Genomic DNA, 21,050 nt, shown 5'->3' on the forward strand with positions numbered 1-21,050 from the left:
GTTCGGTTATATCTCTCCACTGCTCCAGAAGAAGCTGGCCTGTAAGCAATGTGTAGCTTCCTTTTAACCCCCAGTATCTCCCACATCTTTGTCATTACTTCACTGGTGCAGTGGCTACCCCTGTCTGACTCAATCCTTTGAGGTAGACCAAAACGGGAAAAGATGTGGTTAATCATCAGGGCAGCTGCTGTTTCTGCCTTGCAATTTGGGGCCGGGAGACATTCCACCCACTTGGTAAACAAGCATGTAACGGTCAACATGTACTTGTTTCCTCTAGACGAGCGGATTACAGGGCCTACAAAGTCGATTTGCAAATCTGACCATGGCAGTGTCATCCCCCTATTTTGGAGAGGCGCACGGTGTGTGAGGGATGATGGCTGAAATTGTGCACACACAAGACACCCCTTCAAGTATTGGTCGAGGTCCTGCCCCATGTGTGGCCAGTATGCAACCTCTCTTAAGATTTCCAGTGTTGTATGAAACCCCCTATGACCGGCGGTGGCCGCATCATGGGCATGACTTAACATCAGGCTTCGGAATGAGGTAGGGACCACCCACTGATCATGGCCAGCTTGGGATTTCCTTACCAACAAACCGTCTTGGATTCGGAACCTTTTTGGACATTTCATCAACACTCTTAGGTCCTCTTTCCCAATGTAATCGGTATCCGTCAGGGGAAAGTTCTCAGGGTCCTCAATGTGTTGGTAAAACTTACCAATTATTGGATCCCCCTTCTGAGCTGTAATCAAATCAGCATCAGGGGTCTCCTTACTCCATTGTGCAGTTGAAAGATCATTGTGAACATTTGTCTGGGATATAGTGATAGCAGTGACCTGAAGTTCCCCCAACAGGGACTCTGTTTCTATTAGATCCCCTTGGATGGCCCCGGGTTTTGGCCAGCTGATCAGCTAAGTCATTTCCAGTTTTGTCTGGTCCCTCTACTTTGGAACGACCCTTGATCTTTTTCCAGTAGATGGTCATCCCATTCGATGTGACCAGATCATCAATGTTTTGAATTAACTTCCCATGTTTCAGGGGTTTGTTATTAGCACATAACATGCCTCTGGTTTTCCAATTAACCAGGTGCTCCACGAACCCGTTCCGTACATAATCCGAATCGGTGATTATGACCAGTTTGTGGAGTTGATGTTGGACAGCAGTGAGGATGGCCTGATGCACAGCCATCAACTCTGCCTCCTGACTACTTCAGGGACCAATTTTGTATCCAGCGGAGGGTTCTGGAAACTCCTTCACCCAGGCATTCCCTACGCCGGCCACCAGTTCTTACTCCCCGTTGTTGTCAACATGGTACGAGCATCCATCCACATAGACAGTGGGCATTCCCTCACACTTGTCTTCTTCAAAGACTTTGTGTGGGGAATTAAAGTATGCCTCCACGTTGTCCTTGATTTTTAGACTTTTGTCCTCGAGACAGTTTTCTCTGCCACAATCATGCAAGTCAGCCAGACCTTGCGTGAGGGGACTCTTCTTGTTTTGGCCATATCTGACCTCTACAGGAAAGCCTTGCATTGACAGAATCCAGGAAGTAATTCGGGAATTACTCACATTTCCGGCCCGGATTCTGTCACTTTGGAGATATTGCAGAGGCTGGTGTGGAGTCTCCACTATGATGTGTTCCCCCTGGATAAACGGGCGGTAATTCTTCAATGCCCACACCGTTGCCAGGAGTGCCTTCTCACAATCGTTGAATTTTTCCTCCACAGAGGATAAAGTTTTGCTCGCATAGGAGATTACTTTATTGACCTTGTCATGCTTTTGGGATAATACTCCAGTCATGCACGTATTAGAGAACCCTGTCTCCAGGAAGAACTCCTTGTTTCTGACAGGGTAAGGTAGGCAAGGCGCTTGTGAGAGGCTTCTCTTGAGTTGTCTTACTGCCTCAGATTGTTCTGGACCCCATTCCCACTTGACCCCCCCTTCAAGAGATGAATCAGGGGTCTAGTGATCTCTGCGTAGCCTTCTTTGAACTTTCTGCTGTAATTAGTCAGTCCAAGGAGGCTCCTTAGTTCCCGCAGAGTTGTGGGATCCTTCAGTTTCTGGAGTGCTTCCACTTTCTTTTCTTGGGGACAGAGACCCTGAGGAGTAATCTCATGCCCCAAGAAATTAACACGGGTGCTACACCACTGTGCTTTCTGAAAGGAAAGTTTTGCTCCGGCGGCCCTCAACTGTGTCAGAACATAACGGATCTCCGCTATGTGTTCCTCCACAGATGAATTTTTGATGAGGACATCATCTACATAAGCCAGGTTACCCCTCGCACCCAGGTCAGGCATGACCTTATGTAGGAAAATGTTGAATTCATTGCCGGAGTTGAGGTATCCGAAGGGAGTCCGGGTCCATGTGTACTGCTGGCCCCAAAGGTAAAAGCCAGTTTGTATTGGTCCTCCCTACTGACAGGCATGGTCCAGTATCCATTGGTCAGGTCTATTGCTGTGAATACCTGTGACCCCTGGATCTGGGCCAGCCCTTGGTCAATGTAGGGCAGAGGCCATCGGGAAGTATGGACCCGTTTGTTGAGCTCCCTAAGGTCGGCGCAGAGTCTCCACTGGCCGTTTGGCTTCAATATTCCCAGCACCGGATTATTGAAAGTGCTGTGGACTGGACGGATTATTCCCTGGGACTCAAGGTTCTTAATTATTTCAGTAAGGGACTCCATGGATGCGAGAGGCAAACGATATTGCTTCACAAACACTGGAGTCATTCCAGGGTCTGTGGGAATTGTTGTGGTGTGGATGTCGGTGCGACCACAGTCATATGAGTCTACCGCAAAGAGATCTTGGAAATCCAAGAAAACTTGTTTCAACTTTTGCTTCTGTTCCAGAGTCACGCCGGCATCAGCTAGGTTGACCCTCTCTTCCACCATCTGCCTGAAGACTGGAAAGACTTCTGGTTTGGCTATCTCAGCGGCCTCCTCCAGCTGGGTGGAGAAGTCCCTCGTCAGAGTGCCGATTTGGACTGGAGGCTTCATGTGGGAAAGGCAGCCCTCATGGACCTGGAAAATCACCTCATGCCTCCTGAAGTCACAAGTCACATCTTCCTTACCATAAGGGCAAGAAGTGTACACCAGGAAGTTCCCCCCATGCCTGGTGAAAATCCTGTCTGGTGTTGTATTGTCCTCACTGTCACTGTCAAAACAGTCCATGGGGATCGGTCCTAACAGTTCATTTCCTAAATCAATGGAGAAATGTCGGTCATCAACCGCCATTCCAATTATGTTGCCTGCGGCTAGAGTAATACTCCTTAAGTCGCTGTTATCCACCTCTATTGGAATGGTGTCATTTTCTATGTTGACTAATGGTGTTGGGTTTACCCCTAACCCTTACTGTTGGAGAGAAGCATTTAGATGAATATAAGCATCAGGGTTTTTCAATTTTTGTCCTCTTTTAACTTTCACTTCCAGGGTGAATTGTCGGGTCCTTTCTGGGATGGTGACTTCCTCTTTAAGCTGAATTCAACTGCATAAGGTAGCAATTGAGCTGACCTAAATGCTTTTTCTTGATCATCAAAGCCCATGGGATTATCCGCTAATCGGGACTAAGCTTTGAAGTTTATTAGGTCCAAACTAATGGCAAAGCGATTGAGAATGTCACTGCCTAAGTAAAAGGCGGCAGTGACGTCTCGCACGACCCAACAATTATGGACTATGCTCTTGCTGCCAATGGAGATTTTGAGCAGGCACCTGCTTGGCAGGAGATGTTTGGAATTGGGTGCTTCCAGGTCCATTTCCCATTTGTCTATCAGTTTGAATGTGGGAATGGCTGGATCCTTTGGGAGTTGGCGGAACATGGCTTCGCTGATGAAGCTCTTACCATTGTTCACACACACTCGAGCGAGAACAGAGTCCTTCCGATCATTTAACTGAACAGGGATGAACAACTGCTCACCAATTTGCTGAATATCAGCCAGGCTCTGAGCTGATTTCACATCTTTCTGGACTATAGGAGTGGGAGTTTCTGATTGTGGATTAGTAAAGAATTTCAGGGTGTTTCCTTCCAGTGTGGAATACCACCTTAAACTGGAAGGAAGGTTGATTTTCAGAACTAGAGAGGACCCCCCATTACCAGTCTGTTGTCCTACTGCTATTATTGTCACGCCTGGAATTCGGTTGTTCTGGAAGTGAAATTCTACTTGGTCAGATTTTTGTTCAACCATGTGGCAGGTGCCATTTAAACTAACATGGTTGACACTCTGTTTTAATTTTATTGCTCGACTAGTCTGGGTCCAGAGGACCTTGTTTACACAATCTATTAGGGGTTACAACCTTCTCAGGAGGTCATTCCCTAGTAAACAAGGGGTGCCCTCTGGAGTCACTACTATGACCGGGTTTTTCACCTTGTGTCGCCCAATTTTGATGTCCAAATCTGCAGTTGTCCAGGAAGAGAGGTGAGAGGAATACAGTAATTCTCCCCCCTTCCTGCATTTAGTTCATCAAAGGCCCTTTTGGACAGAAGGGTAGCTTGGGATCCAGTGTCCACCAGTGCCGAAATTGTACCCTGCCCCTGTACTTGTAGCGGGGCATAATATCTTCCCTCCTTCTCCTCAAGGGGGCACAGATAATACACATTTTTGGACAACTGGTGGGCTAACTTTCTGGTTTTGGACATTGCTAGCGAAGAGATTTGGGCAGAATTCTGTGGAGAGCCTGGGGAATCTGAAAGAAAAAGTTGGCAACTGGAAATGGTTTCGCGTTCTGGGCAGCCCCCCCCCTTTTTGGAGGCAGTCATCAGGATCGGTTTGACCCATGGGATTTTGGTATTGTCGGTTCTGGGATGAGATGATGGGCGACGGTAGCTCAGTCTCCATATCTCCCCAGTTTGAATTGGCATCCCTTAGGACCCATTTTTCCTTGGGAGGAGTTCCCCCATCTCTAAAGGAGAAGATCATTTCCCCAGGATCCTCTGAGGATCCCTCTCCCTAAAAATTGGAAGATCTGTACCTCCTCCACAAACTGGGCCTGTTTGGGTCCTTTGTTTCTCCTACCCCCCCTCTGCTCCTTGGGAGGCAGGCTTTCAGGGGCAGGAGATTTTGTTTCCGGTTCCTGGTTTTCCAGGGGCTGTTTACAAGTTGGGAAGGAAGCTTCCTCCAAGGCTTTACACCCCCCTTCCCCTTGTGCCTCCTCCCTGGGAACCGGTGGGTATCGGGGTGCTGCCCCCGTCATTGTTCTGGAGCACCAGGTCCAGAGTTTGGGGCTTTCTGCGGTGGCATGCTCATCTGAGGGTTCTGTTGAGCCCTCAGTATGTGACCCAGATCCCGTGCCATATTTTGGACTTGGCGCTCAAGTTGTGAAACCCGCTCAGGCTGATACGGGGCTCTATTTTCTCCCCTGGGCTGATCCCGGGAAGGGTAGCTATCCCTTCTCTGGTAGTACCCCTGGTTGGGAAGATTTTGGTACCCCTCCACCCTTGGCCTCCCCTCTCCCGGATTAGGTTGTCTGGGCTCAGGGAATTGGGGAAAGAAGGATGGATGATTTTGGGGCTGGAAATTGGGTGGATACCTGGGGAAAAAGTTCTGCCCAGGATTTGGAGAATTTCTGCCCTCCTGTGGGAAGTTGGGAGGGAAGTTCCCTGGGTTAGGTGCTTGGCTGGATCCCCCCCCTTGGGCTGGAGGAGTCCACACATAACCCAGGATTGGTTGGTTTCCCTTGTATCGGAGACTTACATAGTCAGGGGAGCGGGGGACCCCATTTCTGGGACTACCTCCTCGACTCCCTGTCTGTGACTGGCCCGAGGGCCTTCTGGGCTGTGAATTATTTGGTGCAGGAAGGTTTTTAGGCCCCCCCATCTCCAAATCTAAAACGGGGGCAACCTTTACCTCTGCCACCTTGGCAGCAGCAGGGGTGCTGTTGTTTTTGGGGTTTTTCGGCGCGTTATTTTTATTTTTGATGGGCTTCTGCACCTCATAGATCTGGGTAGCCTGTTCAATGACCCAGTCTAAAGATCTTTTCTCATGAAAATCTCTCACGAGCTGGGTCATTATGTATTTGGGTAAGGCATGGAAAAACGTATTGATAAATTCTCTGCTATCCGTGCGCACCCTTCTGGTGGTCTGCGCAAAAGCACGCTTTAATTCTTGCACACACTCTTGTGGGGCCTGATCCTCCCCACGTTGGAAATTGTAGGCTGCCTTGCGAGCCTCTTGAGGATTTCTGTGCACAGAAAAATGTTTCAAGATGGCCGCCCTGTATGTGGACCACCTTGAATGGTTTTGATCCTCCAGCCCCGCAAAGAAACTGGAGTATTCTGGTGAGAAGGTCCACTTTACATATTGAATACAGCTTTGGCTGTCCTTCAAATGGAAAGTCTCCATCATTTGCTCATTGAGCTCCAAGTGTTCCCAAACAGAATACTTGGCGTTCTTATGATAAGATGTGATGACACTCCTTATTGCCCTTATTTGTTTCAATGGGTCCTTAAGTAATGCCCTTTTTGCCTTATTGGCCTTTTTGGTTCGGGTAACCCTGGTCCATTCATCCTCCGACTCAGAAGCGCTGCTCCCAGAGGTGCCTGTCTGATCTTCCAGGTTTTCCCGGATTCTGCGAGCCTGGGAATGCCTGGCAGAATGTGGGGACCTGGTCTCCTGTGTCCTCTAATGCTCAGAGGAGTCTTCAGACCCCTCCTTGCTGCCAGGATTTGATGGGTACCCCCCCACTGACCTAACTGGGCAGAGGTTTTCAGGATGCCCTTAATGGGCCTACTCTCCTGGGGTTCCCCACTAAATTGCACTGTGCTTGGGTGCCCATACCCGGATGCCCGCCCATCCATTCCTGAGAGGTACTGGCCTATGAGCCCCATACTTCTAGCTGGATAGTAATCTGCCATCCCCGTGGCCCTGGGCTCATGTGCGCGAGGGGACATGGGGGTGGCAGAGTCCAGGAACTGGGAGAGATGAAGGCCTCTGGTACTAGGGCTCCTGAGGTTATGCTCCGGAGTTTCTCTTTCCCAGCGAACCTCATCTCTATCCGCCCCTGTTCCCTGTTGCAATGCAAGAGCCTGCGCTTTCAGTTCCTCAGTTAAGGCCTTACTAGACCCTATCAGTCTCTCCTGCTTGGCTACCTGTTGCTGGAGCCTATCATTGTGCTGACAGAGAGACTCATTTTCTCTCTGTGCCTCCTGATTGGTCCTGGAGTACTGGGCCAGTCTCTGTTGCAGGAGGGTCACCTCCTCAGTCCCATCCCTACTGGCCTGCTCCTTTCTTGCCAGAGCCTCCTCCACCCTCCTGGTGTGATCTAGCAAGCCCTGATGCTCTTTTTGGAGGTCACCCAGCCCCTGGAGGGCCACGTGATTTTCTTCAATTTTTCTTTTTAAATGGCAGACTTCCTGGCCTAAGGTATCCCTTTCCTGACCAAGAGCCTGCATTTGTGACGCCAGGTCGTCCCTCTGCCTTTGAAAGGCACCAGCTTTCAGGCGTTCTTCATCAAACTCTGCCTGGGTATCCAGGTCTTTCAAAATCAATTTATTTCTTTCCTCTTTCTCTCTGTCTAGTTGGATTTGCAGGGTGGCTACCAGCTCTGTGCATGCCCTGTTGAAATTGATCTGTTGCTCCAGCTTTTTCTGGCTCTGCAGTAAGGAGTCCAAACTGTCTTGGTGCTCCTTCTGCAAAGCCAGAATTCTGGTATCCTGGTCTGTCTTTTCCTGTTGCAGTATATCCATGTCCTCTTTTATTTTAATGATGCACTGCCTACTATCATTTTCTGACTCCTGTCTCCTCTGCAGCCTCTGCTCAGAAGAGACTAGGTCATATTGGGCCTTTTCTAACACCATCTGTTGCCTATTTGCCAGATCTTGGCCTTCAGCACATTTGTCCTGCATGGCTCCCATATATAGATACAAATATGCCGCTATCCTAACCATCTTGTCGTGTTAATCTTTAAATTTAGGAGCCATGTATAATTCACTCAGGGCCACATGTAATGGACCCTGATCTCTCCATTTATCTGACCCTGTTTCAGTGACCTGTTGCGTGATTGCCTGCAACCAGACAATTTGGTCCTGATGAGTCCACTCACCTCTCACAAATAACTTATGTAAGAAGTGCTCTCTGGCTATTTTCATATCTACCAAGGTCGTCATTCTGGAATTTGAGTTCCTTCCTGACTTACAGAAGTTTGTATTTTATTTTGCAAAACAGACCGTTTCCTTAGAGCGTTCCTTTGAGGGATGCTTTCACAGTGTAAAACAGCGTGGTGATCTAACCGGATATGTGTATCTGGTCAGTTGGCACACTGTATTAATCTGCACAAGTGGTAAATCTAACCCAGAATATCCTGGCTCCGAGCCCCCACTTTTGTAAGCGATATTCAATCAACACTACAGCTCAGTCAATGCCTAGTCTGGGATGCTGAGGAAAACCCTTATTGATGTATTTTTATATCCAGTTCAGTACTCTGGATGACAACCCTTGTATAACACCCCCCTCTTAGAATCCCCCTAACCCCACTGAGACAGGAAGTAGGTTTGTTTTGCAAATTAAAAGGTTTATTTGAAACATTAAACAATATATATATATCACACTTTTATAATAAATTAATATCTGATGGTACACTGAGACATATGATGTGGATCCACAATGGGTAATGTTACAGTGGTACACTTGATTACTTAGGAGTAGTATAGAGGATGAGGTAGCTGAAATGCTTTATGGTTTCAAGGAAATGCAATGAGGAATAAAATGCAGTACAGAAATACTTGATATGATTTTAGCAAAAGATAAGATAATCACTTTTTCTCTGGCAATCCACCCCCCTCCCCTATGCAATGTAAGAAATGGAAGGAGATGGAAAGAGGAGCACACAGTTCTCAGGAATGCAATCAAATACAATACGAAATTCAGTTCCCCCCCCAGCAAGCTTAGAGGAAATAGGTAGGAGTTTGAAACACAGGCCCAAAATGCTTTTTAAACGTGTTGGCAATGGATGGGAAAATGTGCTAAAATTGCTTTTAATTCCCTCTAGAGGATCAGGGTAGGTGATGGCTACTTTATATTAGTTCAGGCTCACTTGAACAATACTCTATGAATGATTAGCAGATTGCGAACACATTTTAGCAAAGAGAAGCAAAAAGCTGCTGATTTCTACAGATGAAGAAATCGGGCCAAATCGCAAATCACGGTAAATTTCGCGAGTGCGTGTCTCGCGATTACGGAAAAAGTATAGGGAGTAGGAAGTCAAACTCAAAATGACAGGTGACAGTTTGCAGCTTTAGAATTGACAGGTGACAGTTGTGCAGCTTTACAAATGACAGATGACACGATTTCTAGGAGGCTGTTCTAATTAGGTTAAAATAGTTTGGATTAGATTATTTTAACTAAGAGATTGGGTTCTGCACGGTTCTGGCGGATACTCACTCCTAATTTTGAAATGAATGGGCCTCGTCACAGATCTGGTCAACTGGACTGGACTGGGCGGTTCTGCTCACAGCGTCTGGGTCAGCTCTGCTCTGCTGGTCTAGCCTCTCTGGATACGGCACTGCTTTCTGGATACTGCTACAGGTTCTTGCAAAAAATTCTTGGCAAAAATTCAAACAGCTCGCCCGGCTGTTGAATAGTTTGGTTGGTTTTGAGGCCTGCTGAAGAGGATTCAGCTGGTGGATTCAGGCCTCTCTGCTACAAATTCTGGAGTTCATTTCTGCTACAGGTTCTGGAGATTGATGGATTTGAAGTCTGGATCTCTGGATGTGACGTCGTCGGTCAGCATGCTCCGCAGCAAATGGAATTGAATGTCTCTACCTGTCCCAGCAGTCTCTTTTTATGTGTTTTGAAAATGGGTGTGTGCCTGGCATAACTGAGCCTGCCCCTCTCTTCTTGTCATTGGCCAATTCCTCCTCTCTCCCTTGATTGGGGGAGGAAATGGAGTATCAGAGTGATGCTGTAGGTTTTATGGTCAGAGGAACCTCCCCTTGTCAAATTGCACGCAAATCTATTTCTGATCCAAATACATATTTATCTATGTACCATTTTCTCATATTATAGGTCCAGTTTACATATTTTCTGTAGCACCAAACCATCCGATCCCTGTCTTTGTACGATGTCGTGTCCACTGATGACAGAATTCTCCCCTTTTCATCCAGATAACAACCTCTAAACCTTTCCAGATTTTACACAAATGTGCACCAGGGAGATGGGTTTCAGATGATAAAGTGTCAGATTTTTAACATGCATACATTTGGAGTGAGACCCTATTTTCCGCTAGCAACCCCCCAGAATACACCACAGGGTCCTAACGCCTCTTAAAACGTGCACAGAAAAATCACAAGAATAATGATATTACTTATATAATTTTGACCAGGCCGCACTATGAGTTATCTATCTTTTTAACTTTTGCCCTGGTCAAACAGGGGTGTGGTTTAGGTTCCAAAGCACATGGGGGAAGCTTCTGCCTGTCCCCGCCTCCAGCTCGGGTGGCTCCCAGAGGCACTTCTCCTCCCACTTCTCCCAAGAGGAAGCCACTTTACGACCCCCCAATATAACATTTGCCTGAGCCCAGGACAGTGCTTTGTTGAACCTCCTGCAGGCTGTAGGTCCCCTCCCTTAATTCAATCAGAGAGGTGTCAACTCCTTTTGGCAAGGGGCAGCAGGATGCAGCTAGGCCTGGGAAGAGTGGCTGAGCAGGTTTCAACTCCTGTTGAGGGTAGTTGTCAGGCAGAATCCAGTTTCATTAAGCCAGGTTTCAGCTAAATGTCACTTTTTGTTCCCAGTTTAAATCAAATTTACAATGTTTACATATACATGAAATAATTACTTCCTTCAAGTCATTTCAGAATATAGTTTTACATTGTATCCACCTCTTAGCAAGTCTTTCCTTGTCCTGGTTTTGTTTCATTTGTTCAGTTTTACACAAATGTCTGGTGGTTTTAAAATGCCGGCTTTCTGATAGTGGTGAGTACCGGTATTGCAACCATTTTTGGGATTAAGAAAATGAATTCCCCACAGTTCTGAGTTGCTTTTTGGCAATCAGCATTGCCATTCCCAATGGTTTCAGGCTACTGTGTGTGTAGCCCAATGGTGGTTTTAGGCAGTGCCCTCCTGTGCTCACAACATAGGCAAAAATGGGTGGCAGCCTATTCTTCATGTTTTCCCTGTGCACTCTCTGGGGAGTTCTGGCCATCATGATGTTTTCCATGCCAGTACTGCACAGTTTTATGGTAGGGCTTGGATGCATGGGTAAAAACATCCCACACTCTTTAATCAATAGGAGTATGGATGAGAAGAATAATGGTGCAGGGAATAAAACTTTGTGTGGGTTCAGTCAAATGCAATGATAGGAAATTAATGCAGCACAGAAATAAAACTTGATATGAATTCAATCAAATGCAATGTAATCACTCTTTCCCCCTGATACTACTCAATCCCCCCTAATATGCAATATAAAGATGGAAGGAGAGAAAACAGGTTTCAGGAATATACACACTCAGCAAATGCAAGTTCAATCCCAATTCCCCCAGCAAGCAGAGAGAAACAGGAATGATTTTAAAACAGGTCAAATGCTTTTGATTGTGGTTTGTAATGAATGGTAAAAATGCTAAAAATGGGTTTAATTCTCTAAATTGGATTCAAAACTAGTGAGAGCCTTGGATTCAATACTAGTGAGAGCCGCTTTGGATAGTTCCAGGTAGACACTGGCAATGATGGTTGGATAACTAGCAGATAGGAAACTGAATTCAAAGGTTGAAAGCAAGAAATAGCTATTTTACATGTGTTGAAATTGAGCCAAATGCAGATTCACGGCAAACTTTTCAGCGCGCAAGAAACGCGATTACAGAAAAACTACACGGAGTTGGCATGCGGTTTTCGTTTCTAGCATGTACCGTTCAAAAGTTACAGAGGTTTTAGTAGAGGTGGATTTTTCTCAAAAATAGTCAAGATTCTCAATTGAAAGATGCGCTTTTGAATATCACCAACAAGAATTTTCTTTACACTATGGGAGGCTATGAAGATGCAAGATACCCAATGGACAGCCACCAGAACAGCGGCGCCTCCGCTCTGACTTTTGCCTGCCGAGACACTTGTCTTTCTTCAGCAATTATATTAGCGCAAAGTTGAATTTATCACTACAATTAACAAATGACTATAAGGGTAAGTGAAAGATTCAGAAAAACAAGAGATTCTACAATGCAGTATGGATATGCTAAAGTGGTTTGGATAGGATTACTTAAGGCTAAGAGATTGGCTATGGACAATTCTATTCTAAATACTCACAACTATGGTTTTGGAATAGGCCCATCAGGATCTGGTCAAAGGTTTTGGACTGCTAGCCCCCCCGGACAAGATTCAGGCACTTGGTTCTACACTCAGCAAGGCACCCGCACAGCCTCTGGTTCTAGATCTGACGGTTTGGTTCTGGGTTACAGCTCTGCTCTACTGGTTTGGATCTCTGGGTTCTGGCAAGAGTTCTTGGCAAGAAGCAGAAAACCACACATCCAGGCTGTTCAATTTTTGATGGGCCCCTTGGAAGCCTGGGGTTAAAATCAGGTTGCAATATTTTAAAGGCAAAGCTGAGAAGGGTTCAGCTTTGGGGATTAGACCTTCTGCTTTCAGAGTTCTGGAGTCTGGGACCTGGGTTCTCCTGCAGAGCGCTTCACCAGTAAATCAGTTGATGGGTGAATGTGTGTGTCTGTAGGTCCTCAAAAGTCCCTATTTATATATTTTCCAAAGGGGTGGATAGGCTGATTATTCTAAGCCCACCCTCTAGGGATCAATTGATCAAAGTAATTCTCGCTCCTGAAACCAAGTGTCATAGTGATGCTGCAATTTACAATCCAGGGAAAAACCTCCCCTTTGTTCCTACACAGAAAACCTATTTATCATATAAAGCATATTTACAATATCACCAATTTGCTAATAATACATATTCACATCACATATTAAATAGAGCACGGTTCTGTCCGAGTCTCATCTTCTTGAGAGTTTCGGTTCAAAAACGGACAGTTTTTCACGCTTTTGGTTGGTTACCCAGTGTCAGATCTGTACACATTTTTCCACATACATGCGCATGACATCTGGGCATAATCCTGTAAACTTTCATATTCCTAGCATGATCACAATTGCTACAATATCAACATTTTGATATTCTGGTCTCTGAATATCACACAGGGTTCAGAGTAGTTTCCAATTGTGAGCAGCATTTTTATATTAATAACCTATAAAACACAGATGTTTCCTAAATTGTTCCAAAAAGATATTTCCTTGGAATTTCAGATACACATATCAGTCTAGCTCCGCCTCCAAGGTTTGGGCTGGGCCAAGATCAACCTGGGCCTCTCTTCCTTTGGCATTTCTGTTTACACCCGAATTTGCATTTCCTTTCAGTCAAGGGAGTCTTTTGTCTCCACTCAGAGCAACAGGCCAAAATCCCCTCCCACTTCCCTTCACAACTCAATGCCAGATCCTGAGCAGAGCGCATGAGGAAGATTCCTTTGTTTGGGAGCAGCTGTGGAATGTCTTTGAAGTCCAGTGTGGCTATCATTAATTCACTTAAAACACTGTTTAAAAATGGGCTTTTCTAAAATACAATTTACCTTTTCTACAAATATCCACACAAATCTCTTCATTCCAGTCTTTTTAAAACATAGAAATTGAATTGTAGCAACCCATATGGCTTTTGATGGCAAGTCTCTTCTTTTCTACAATTTGATTTAAGACACAAGTTCTAAACTGACAGTATAAATAATGAGAGCTTCTGACACAGGCGAGCGACGGTACTGCGCCCATATCTGACAGATTTTTCCAAGCAAGCACCTTTTGAATGTGGATTTTTTTATGATGAAAGGTGTTTCTCCTGACATTGTGCTTACGGGGATTCCTTTAATAAGGTGATGGAGAACACCCCACAAGGATGCTGTATCTTCTCTGCTGTTTGGGAACCCTGATTTTGCACTTTCAATCACCCAAGGAAAAACGGATTTTAAACACTTCTGGGTTTTCCTGGCAATGCAGCACTGCCTTTTCAGGCAGTTCTATTTTACTCTGTGGGCAGCCCAATGATTGGTTTTGGCAGTGTGGTCTCCTGTTTTACCACTGACATAGGCAAAATGGATTGGCGGCCTATTTTTCAGGTTTTCCTGCGCACTTCTCAGCGATTTCTAGCGCGCATAAGGCTTTCCGGCGGCCATTCTGTTGTTTTTGATGAAAGCAACACACAGTGATGTGGTAGGGCAGAGACTAGTGGGGGTCAGAACATCCCACAGGGAAGAGAAAGATGGATGAACCTACTATGCCTTGTGAGTATTCAGAACGTGGAAGTGCAGAGAGGAATAGGGAAGAGGAGGTAAGTGCTGCAGAGCGCAAGCTTGTGGGCGAGCCATGGATGATGCAGAGAGGAAAAGGGAATCATTGTTCTGTTTGGGCATCACCCCTAATAAGTATCATACTATGGCCATGGAGCATGTCCATTTTCTGGCCCATCACTGTGCATTGACTGGGGATGTCTTGTGTGATTTTACAGGGAACTTGATTGATGCAAGGAATAGTGTGCTTGCTTTCATGCATATCAAGCTTACTAAATTGTTTACTCAGGTCACACTGTGCCCACAGGAATGTTGCTATTAGGCCACAGCCTATTTCATGCACCATGAAATAGGTATCATACAACTTGTAGTTCACATTTGTTCCTGTATGTTCCTCTGTGCCGATTCATTGTCAGTTTGACTACTTACCTAAAAGCTAGGTACTTTGTTCTGTGGGTGTTCATGTAAACTGGGAGGGTGCTGTTCCTCAGGACCATGACATCATGGTTGGAACCTAGAAATCAGGTGTGGCAGTGGCTGTTGGTGTGATCTGCATCACATTTCATCTGAATGTTCATGGAAAGAAACTGTTTCTGGTTAGATATACTGGCTTCACTGCCTGTGGGCACTAAAGCCACATATGTACAATCCATTGCTGCTATGTGTGATGATTCCTGTGAAGCCATCACTGATCCCCAGCCTAAAGTCTTCTGCCATGTATCCAGGGGAAGGCAGCTGCTACCTAATCCTGACCCTGGGGCTGGTATTCTGAGAGTGGATCATATGGGAGGAGATAGCTGTCAGGGGGAAAGTTGTTGCTTGTTCTTCCCTTTCCTTTGAAAAAGAAGACCCCCTAATTTCAGAGTTTGTGATGGCATGTTGTCATTGTTCAAAACCCTTTCATTGTAAAAAACAAAAACCCACTTCTGTCAAACATTCCAAACAGACCTCTATTCACTCTTCATATGTACATAACACCTCTAAAAAACATTTAACATCTATTGTTTATGATGGCTGCTATTTAAACTAGAATGCCCAACAATGTAACTTAAAACAGTCTAAAACTCCTTTGGACTCCAAGTCTGAGAAAGCCACAAGTACTGAGAGGAAGAAGAGGAGCAAGGAGTCAATATGGAATGGAAGTAATACCAAGTACAACATACAGTCTAGTTGTCAGGTTCACAACCAGCTGCGTGGTACATTGAAACTTGAAAATCACCTGCAAGCAGAGAGGAGAGTAGAGCTGCAGAGAGCGCAGAGAGGGAAGCAAACCCAGAAGCAGAGGCAGACTCACAGAGACTAGCCACGCAGGAAGAAGAAAATGCTTACAGGCAACCTCCTGGAGGGGTATCATACAGGAGGAGAGGAACTCTAGTAAAGTCATAGAGGGTGCCCTGGAGGGACCCCTAGAAGTGAGAAATTTGCTGTGGGACCGGAGGAGATGCAAGTCTGTGGAGTGGCAATTGTTCCATCATCGAAAGAATGGAAAGCTGATGCGGGAACCGAAAAAGACTCTGCCTGATAGGGGATGCCTGCCAAATAATAAAACTTTGCCACAGCTACACTTTACACCTTGAGTCAACCCAGAGGAGTTGGGAGCTCTGGAATGTGCCAACAAGTCCATGAACACCTTGGGATTTGTTTTAAATACTGACCGAGCAGAATTGAAGGACAAGGGAAAAAGTGGTACAATTCTCAGTGTATGTGATGTCAATTTGGGGAAACTTGGAACCTGCATTGCCATAAGGCAAGACAAACAAAGAAATACGTTTACAGACATAACTTGAACAGACCCCCATATATGGGATATCAATAAGGGGGATGTTGGAGCAAGTGATACCTGGAGTCAACAAGGTATAACCAGTGAAGAACTGCAACTGTGTTATGCTTTAAAGGAAAGTGAACTTTGTAGAATGACCTGGTGAAAGATACACATCAGGCAGTGAAACTTTTTTTGGAAAGAGATACCTGGAAGCAGAGGTTATCATTGGATCTTCAAGAACCAAAAGGGGTGTATTCCTGGCAGGAGAGTAAACTATGATATCTAAGGATTTAGTTGAGAAATATCTGTCAGGAGTGTATACCAGGAAAGGAACAATTGTGTGAAAGAGAAACTCTGTCATCTCACAGTTGTTGAAATTAAACATTTTGCTATCCTGTTAAGTAGAAAGTAGAAAAGACTTCCCTTTGCTATATTCCAACCAGTGTTGTGGAAAAGATATTTGCTTTGCCATCCTGAGGAAATATTAGGCGAAAGAGACATTTTTATTAACTTTACCATACTATTGTTGTAACAGAAAAAATTGAACACATTTTCTGAAATAGTTCAGGGGAAGGGAACTAACCCATGGACACAAGGATTGTTTTGTTGGTAGTACACATTTGAACTTTTGCACACTTTTGTTGAGTTGGAAACAGAGACATTTACCTTGCACCTTTTGATTGTGTAGGTTAGTGCGAGGGTCAGATATATTTTGGATAGAAGGTCAGCTTGCTTTAGTTTTAGTTTCCTAGGCAGGGACACTTTCTTTAGGGTAGGGACAGTTAGGCATTTATCCAAATCCCTCTTTCTTTTAATAAAGATGACTAATGTTGAGAACATTACAACTTTGTGTTCACCTCTCATTTCTGAGCCGTCACATATGTCATTGGGGAACTGAGCTATGGCATAGAACCATGCCTTTTCAGCATGGGTCTTGGTAGCGGGAAGCGAGATGTGCTGATGGGCATGCCTCATAAGTGCATCCAACACTTGCTCCAGCACTATGGAGAATGATGTCATGCAGCATCCCCAACAAACTATACAATGTTCCTATGGTCCTGTGTCAATTCCTACCCGGGTACACCCAATAACAATACAGCACTTTATGTCTGAGTACAGGACCAAAGACATTTTCTTCAGACAAATCCGTTGTGAATCACACATTATTTTAGTTGCTATAATTCATTGAAGATCAATTGCATTGCAGCAGTTTTCCAATTACACATATGTCTTACTTACTTCATTATGTGGATATTCCAAACTATAGTGCACATAAACATTTTTTTATAAATAAAACACCATAGAGAAATTGTTTTTCAAAGTCATGTCAATATGATCTCTTCACATCCAAGTAACTCATTCAACATACTTCCACTACTATTCTCACACCCAACATGTTTCATTCCTTTCATGATTAATACAAGTTTTTGGGGGAAATTCTTCAGGGGAACACTATAAGTATATCTGCTGTCTTCTAAACCCAAATAAAGTCGCCATTCCATGGTATGGTTTCACGTGCTGTCTTCTTGGACACATCTGCTGTCTTTAGGGACCTCTTATTGGTTGTTTTTCTTAACTCTTCACCTCATAAGTTTATAGGCATTTTCAGGTGTACCCCACTTTGAGCCTTGTATACTCCCCGATGGATTAGGCATAGTAGTTTGCTTCACTGAGACCTTTGTGCTTTATACTCATTCTCAGTGTTCATCATCTCTGCTTGGTACAATTCATTGCTGCTCGGACCTTTTTTCCACAAAATCACCCTCCTTTATCCAGAGCTATTTGTCTGGGGCCATAGCCTCGATGTTAATCACAGTGTAGTGCTGCCTTCTCCAAAAATGGAATCCAAGCTGCTTACAGCATTTCCACACACTGTCGTCCTCTGCTCCATTAAGTCTATTCCATTCAATAAGGTGTCTCGCCCCTCATGGCTCCTCATGCTACGGAAGCTTAGGCCAACAGTGTTATGGAATGCATCCTGGCACAGAAGTGGAGGACAGACACCAGCTTCAGCAGGGGTGGGATGGCAGTTCTGATGGTGATAGTTCTCTGAAGGTCTGCCTTAATCAGGGTCAGCAGGTCTACAAAGGTGTTCAGGTTATACAGTGTGACTAATTGTTCGTCAGTGTCCATGGGGAAGAAGGGACACGAGTTATGGGCGGCCTCTGCAACACACGTCTCCTCTGCCTTTTTGGTGCATCTAACCTTCCCTGCGGTGGCCTTGCGTGCGCTGGAACTCGATGATCCAGGTTGTGGATGGAAGTTTGTCTGAGTATAATGCAAGCATTTATTGCCCTTTTGGTAGTAATTATGAGGCACCTGTGGTTTCACTTTCATCACCTGAATGCTTTTACCTCCACTAGTTAGGTTGAGATAACTGCACTGTGTTTTTGGAGGAATTAAAAACTGTTTTTGGTGGTATTTGAGCTTGTAATAAAGTGGAATGACCACTGTAATTTTGGGGCTAATTCTGCCATCTTACTCACAACACAGGGGGTCAGTTACACTCAGGAAACCCATTGTACTCTTTCAAAGAATTCTGACACCTCTCCAAGGTGGAGAGCTAGCTTCCTCCGGAGGTAGGGCTGTGAACATGCAGTTCAAGGGAAGCTGTAAGATGGAAGTGGAAATACTGGAGGGTATAATTGACATGGGGACCCTTTCATCTGGGACAGGAAAAGGTGGGTGAAGGTCCATGGCAGCTAGCACAGTAATATACAGATAGAAGACTTTGGCCATCTTAACAGATAGAACTCTTGTTGGCACTACAGCTACTTAGTGTCCCTTCAGGAGAGCTGGTAACCCGCTCCCTAACCAATTCTGGGGTACAAGAGAAGTGACTGCTGGATGAAAAGCATGCCTAATACTGAAGACTGCTGGTACCAAGGCTTACCCTGCCCATGAATGTGGCAAAGACCTGAAAACACATCTGAAGTCTCGACTGGTAAGAGCAGGGCAAGGCATTCATTTATTTAAGGGGGGTGGTCAGGGGACCCAGAGCTTGCAGCATGCCTGAAGTTGCTGCTTTTGCCAATGCTAATGGCAGAAACCAGCATTTCCTGATTCAAGCCACGCCCAGATGACTGAACCGCCATCAATTTACTGTTGAGCTTCTGAAGAAAACTGATCTCCTTTTTGCCTCTGCCTCAAGCTGCGCTTCAGAATGTGAAGCCACCTGGAGGATCAAGTCAAGCCACCTGGAGGATCAAGTCAAGCCATCTGGAGAATCCAGTCAAGCCACCTGGAGAATCAAGTCAAGCCACCTGGAGGATCAAGTCAAGCCACCTGGAGAATCCAGTCAAGCCACTGACACTGTACGTTTGAGCACAGCTCACCATATTATACCCTCAAGGACAACATCACCAGCTGTTCTACTTCGAGTCACCTACCTCCCAGTCAAGCTGCTACAACTGGGGCCACAACTGCCTGCACCTTGACACACAAGCCACCCTAGATCAGCGCCACACACAACAGTGCTCGAATCCAGGCACCTGCACACTTCTTTGGATGCCGACTCAGGCATTGGAAAAATAGCAAGAAGAGTATAGCCCGCCTCAGACCCATGCTACGTCAAATGGTAAAGGAGGTATACAGCCCCGGAGAGTATAGCTTGCCCTCGACCCATGCTGCCTCAAATGGTAAAGGAGGTATGCAGCCTCAGAGAGTATAGCCTTCCCCGGACCCATGCTACCTCAAATGGTAAAGGAGAAATACAATCCCGGAGAGTATAGCCTGCCCTCGACACATTCTACCTCAAATGGTAAAGGAGGTATACAGCCCTGGAGAGTATAGCTTTGGGGTTTTCACTAGCAGTGGAGTGAGTATGGCCGATCTTTGGAACTTGGATAGATCATAAAATAGAACATTGTTAAAATGAGCACAAACGTGTGAACTGTAGGGCCACAACAGTGTATTTAACCATCTTGCAGAAAACAAAATGCGGTTGGGGAGCAAACACACACACACCTTACTTCTTTCATCCCAAGGGCAGGTGTATGTGGTAGTAAAATATTACATTATAGTGCTAACATGCCAAATATGTATGGCAAGCGGGGGGATTTCTCACATTCTTGGTATCAAGCTACCATTGGGAGTTAAGGGAAAACATGAATGATTAATTACATTTCACAGAGACCTCTGGATAAACGAAACTGGAAGCAAATGTACATTGCACTCAACATGCATGCTTAAATCTGCATGGGGGCAGCGTGCACTCCTAAAAGAGGATGATCATAGTGAAAGAGCCTACCAGGGGTGTATATTTATGCATGTTCTGCCTATGGGAACAACATGCAAATGTGCAATGCATGTATTTTGCCTGGTATGAATTATATAATGGTTAAAATTAGTACAACATGGGTGAGCTGCAATGCCATGACAAGATATTTAACATGGCTATCATGGCTAAAATGCATCACTCCCCCCAAAACGGTCACTTTTGATTCATAAAGTTTACCCAACAACTTGTCCGCTCTAGTATTGTTCAGGAGGCAATTCTGGTCAAATTGAGGAATACATATTGCCAACTGCACATACTTCCCTGTGGCATAAGTTGCCCTGCCACTGGCAACATTTCAGCTCTCACTAAACGTTTCGAAAGGTTGGCAAAAATAAAATCGAAAATTAAAGGTGCAGAACACTTCAACCCAATATTTGCTCTGATTGTCTTAGTTATTTGAACCTCTGCTCCCAGAATTGCCCTGGCATCTGAATGCACTCCTGTAATGTTTGCCAAAAAATTAAGTTAGCGTTTTGGGAAAAGACGGATATGAATGAGACAGTAATATTGGGCCAAGATATGTTGTCATTTTGTGTGTTATGCTTAATTATATAACGATATACATACAACTAGTGTTAGGTATTGGAATGATATATCTACAACACACTGATGTCCAATTGCTTCCTGAATGCTGTCTGGATTTGCACAGTGAAGTGTCACAGAGGAGTATCAATGAGCTATACGGATAAGGAGTGGATTCAATAGTTTAGTATGTTCCCTGGATTAGCACCCATTCAGTATAGGTCTGTTCTTTTGAGGACTCCTGAAT

At 45.1% G+C, this 21,050-nt stretch overlaps 1 protein-coding gene across 2 annotated transcripts in view; it reads left to right on the forward strand.

Moving 5' to 3' along the window:
- The window catches only part of PKHD1 (PKHD1 ciliary IPT domain containing fibrocystin/polyductin), a 4,356,595-nt gene that overhangs the window by 258,741 nt on the left and 4,076,804 nt on the right, over nt 1-21,050 (forward strand). The gene's annotated exons all lie outside the window — the stretch shown is intronic.

Source organism: Ambystoma mexicanum, chromosome 4p (genome assembly GCF_040938575.1).
Source record: "Ambystoma mexicanum isolate Mex_15411 chromosome 4p, UKY_AmexF1_1, whole genome shotgun sequence".
Classification (NCBI taxonomy): domain Eukaryota; kingdom Metazoa; phylum Chordata; class Amphibia; order Caudata; family Ambystomatidae; genus Ambystoma; species Ambystoma mexicanum.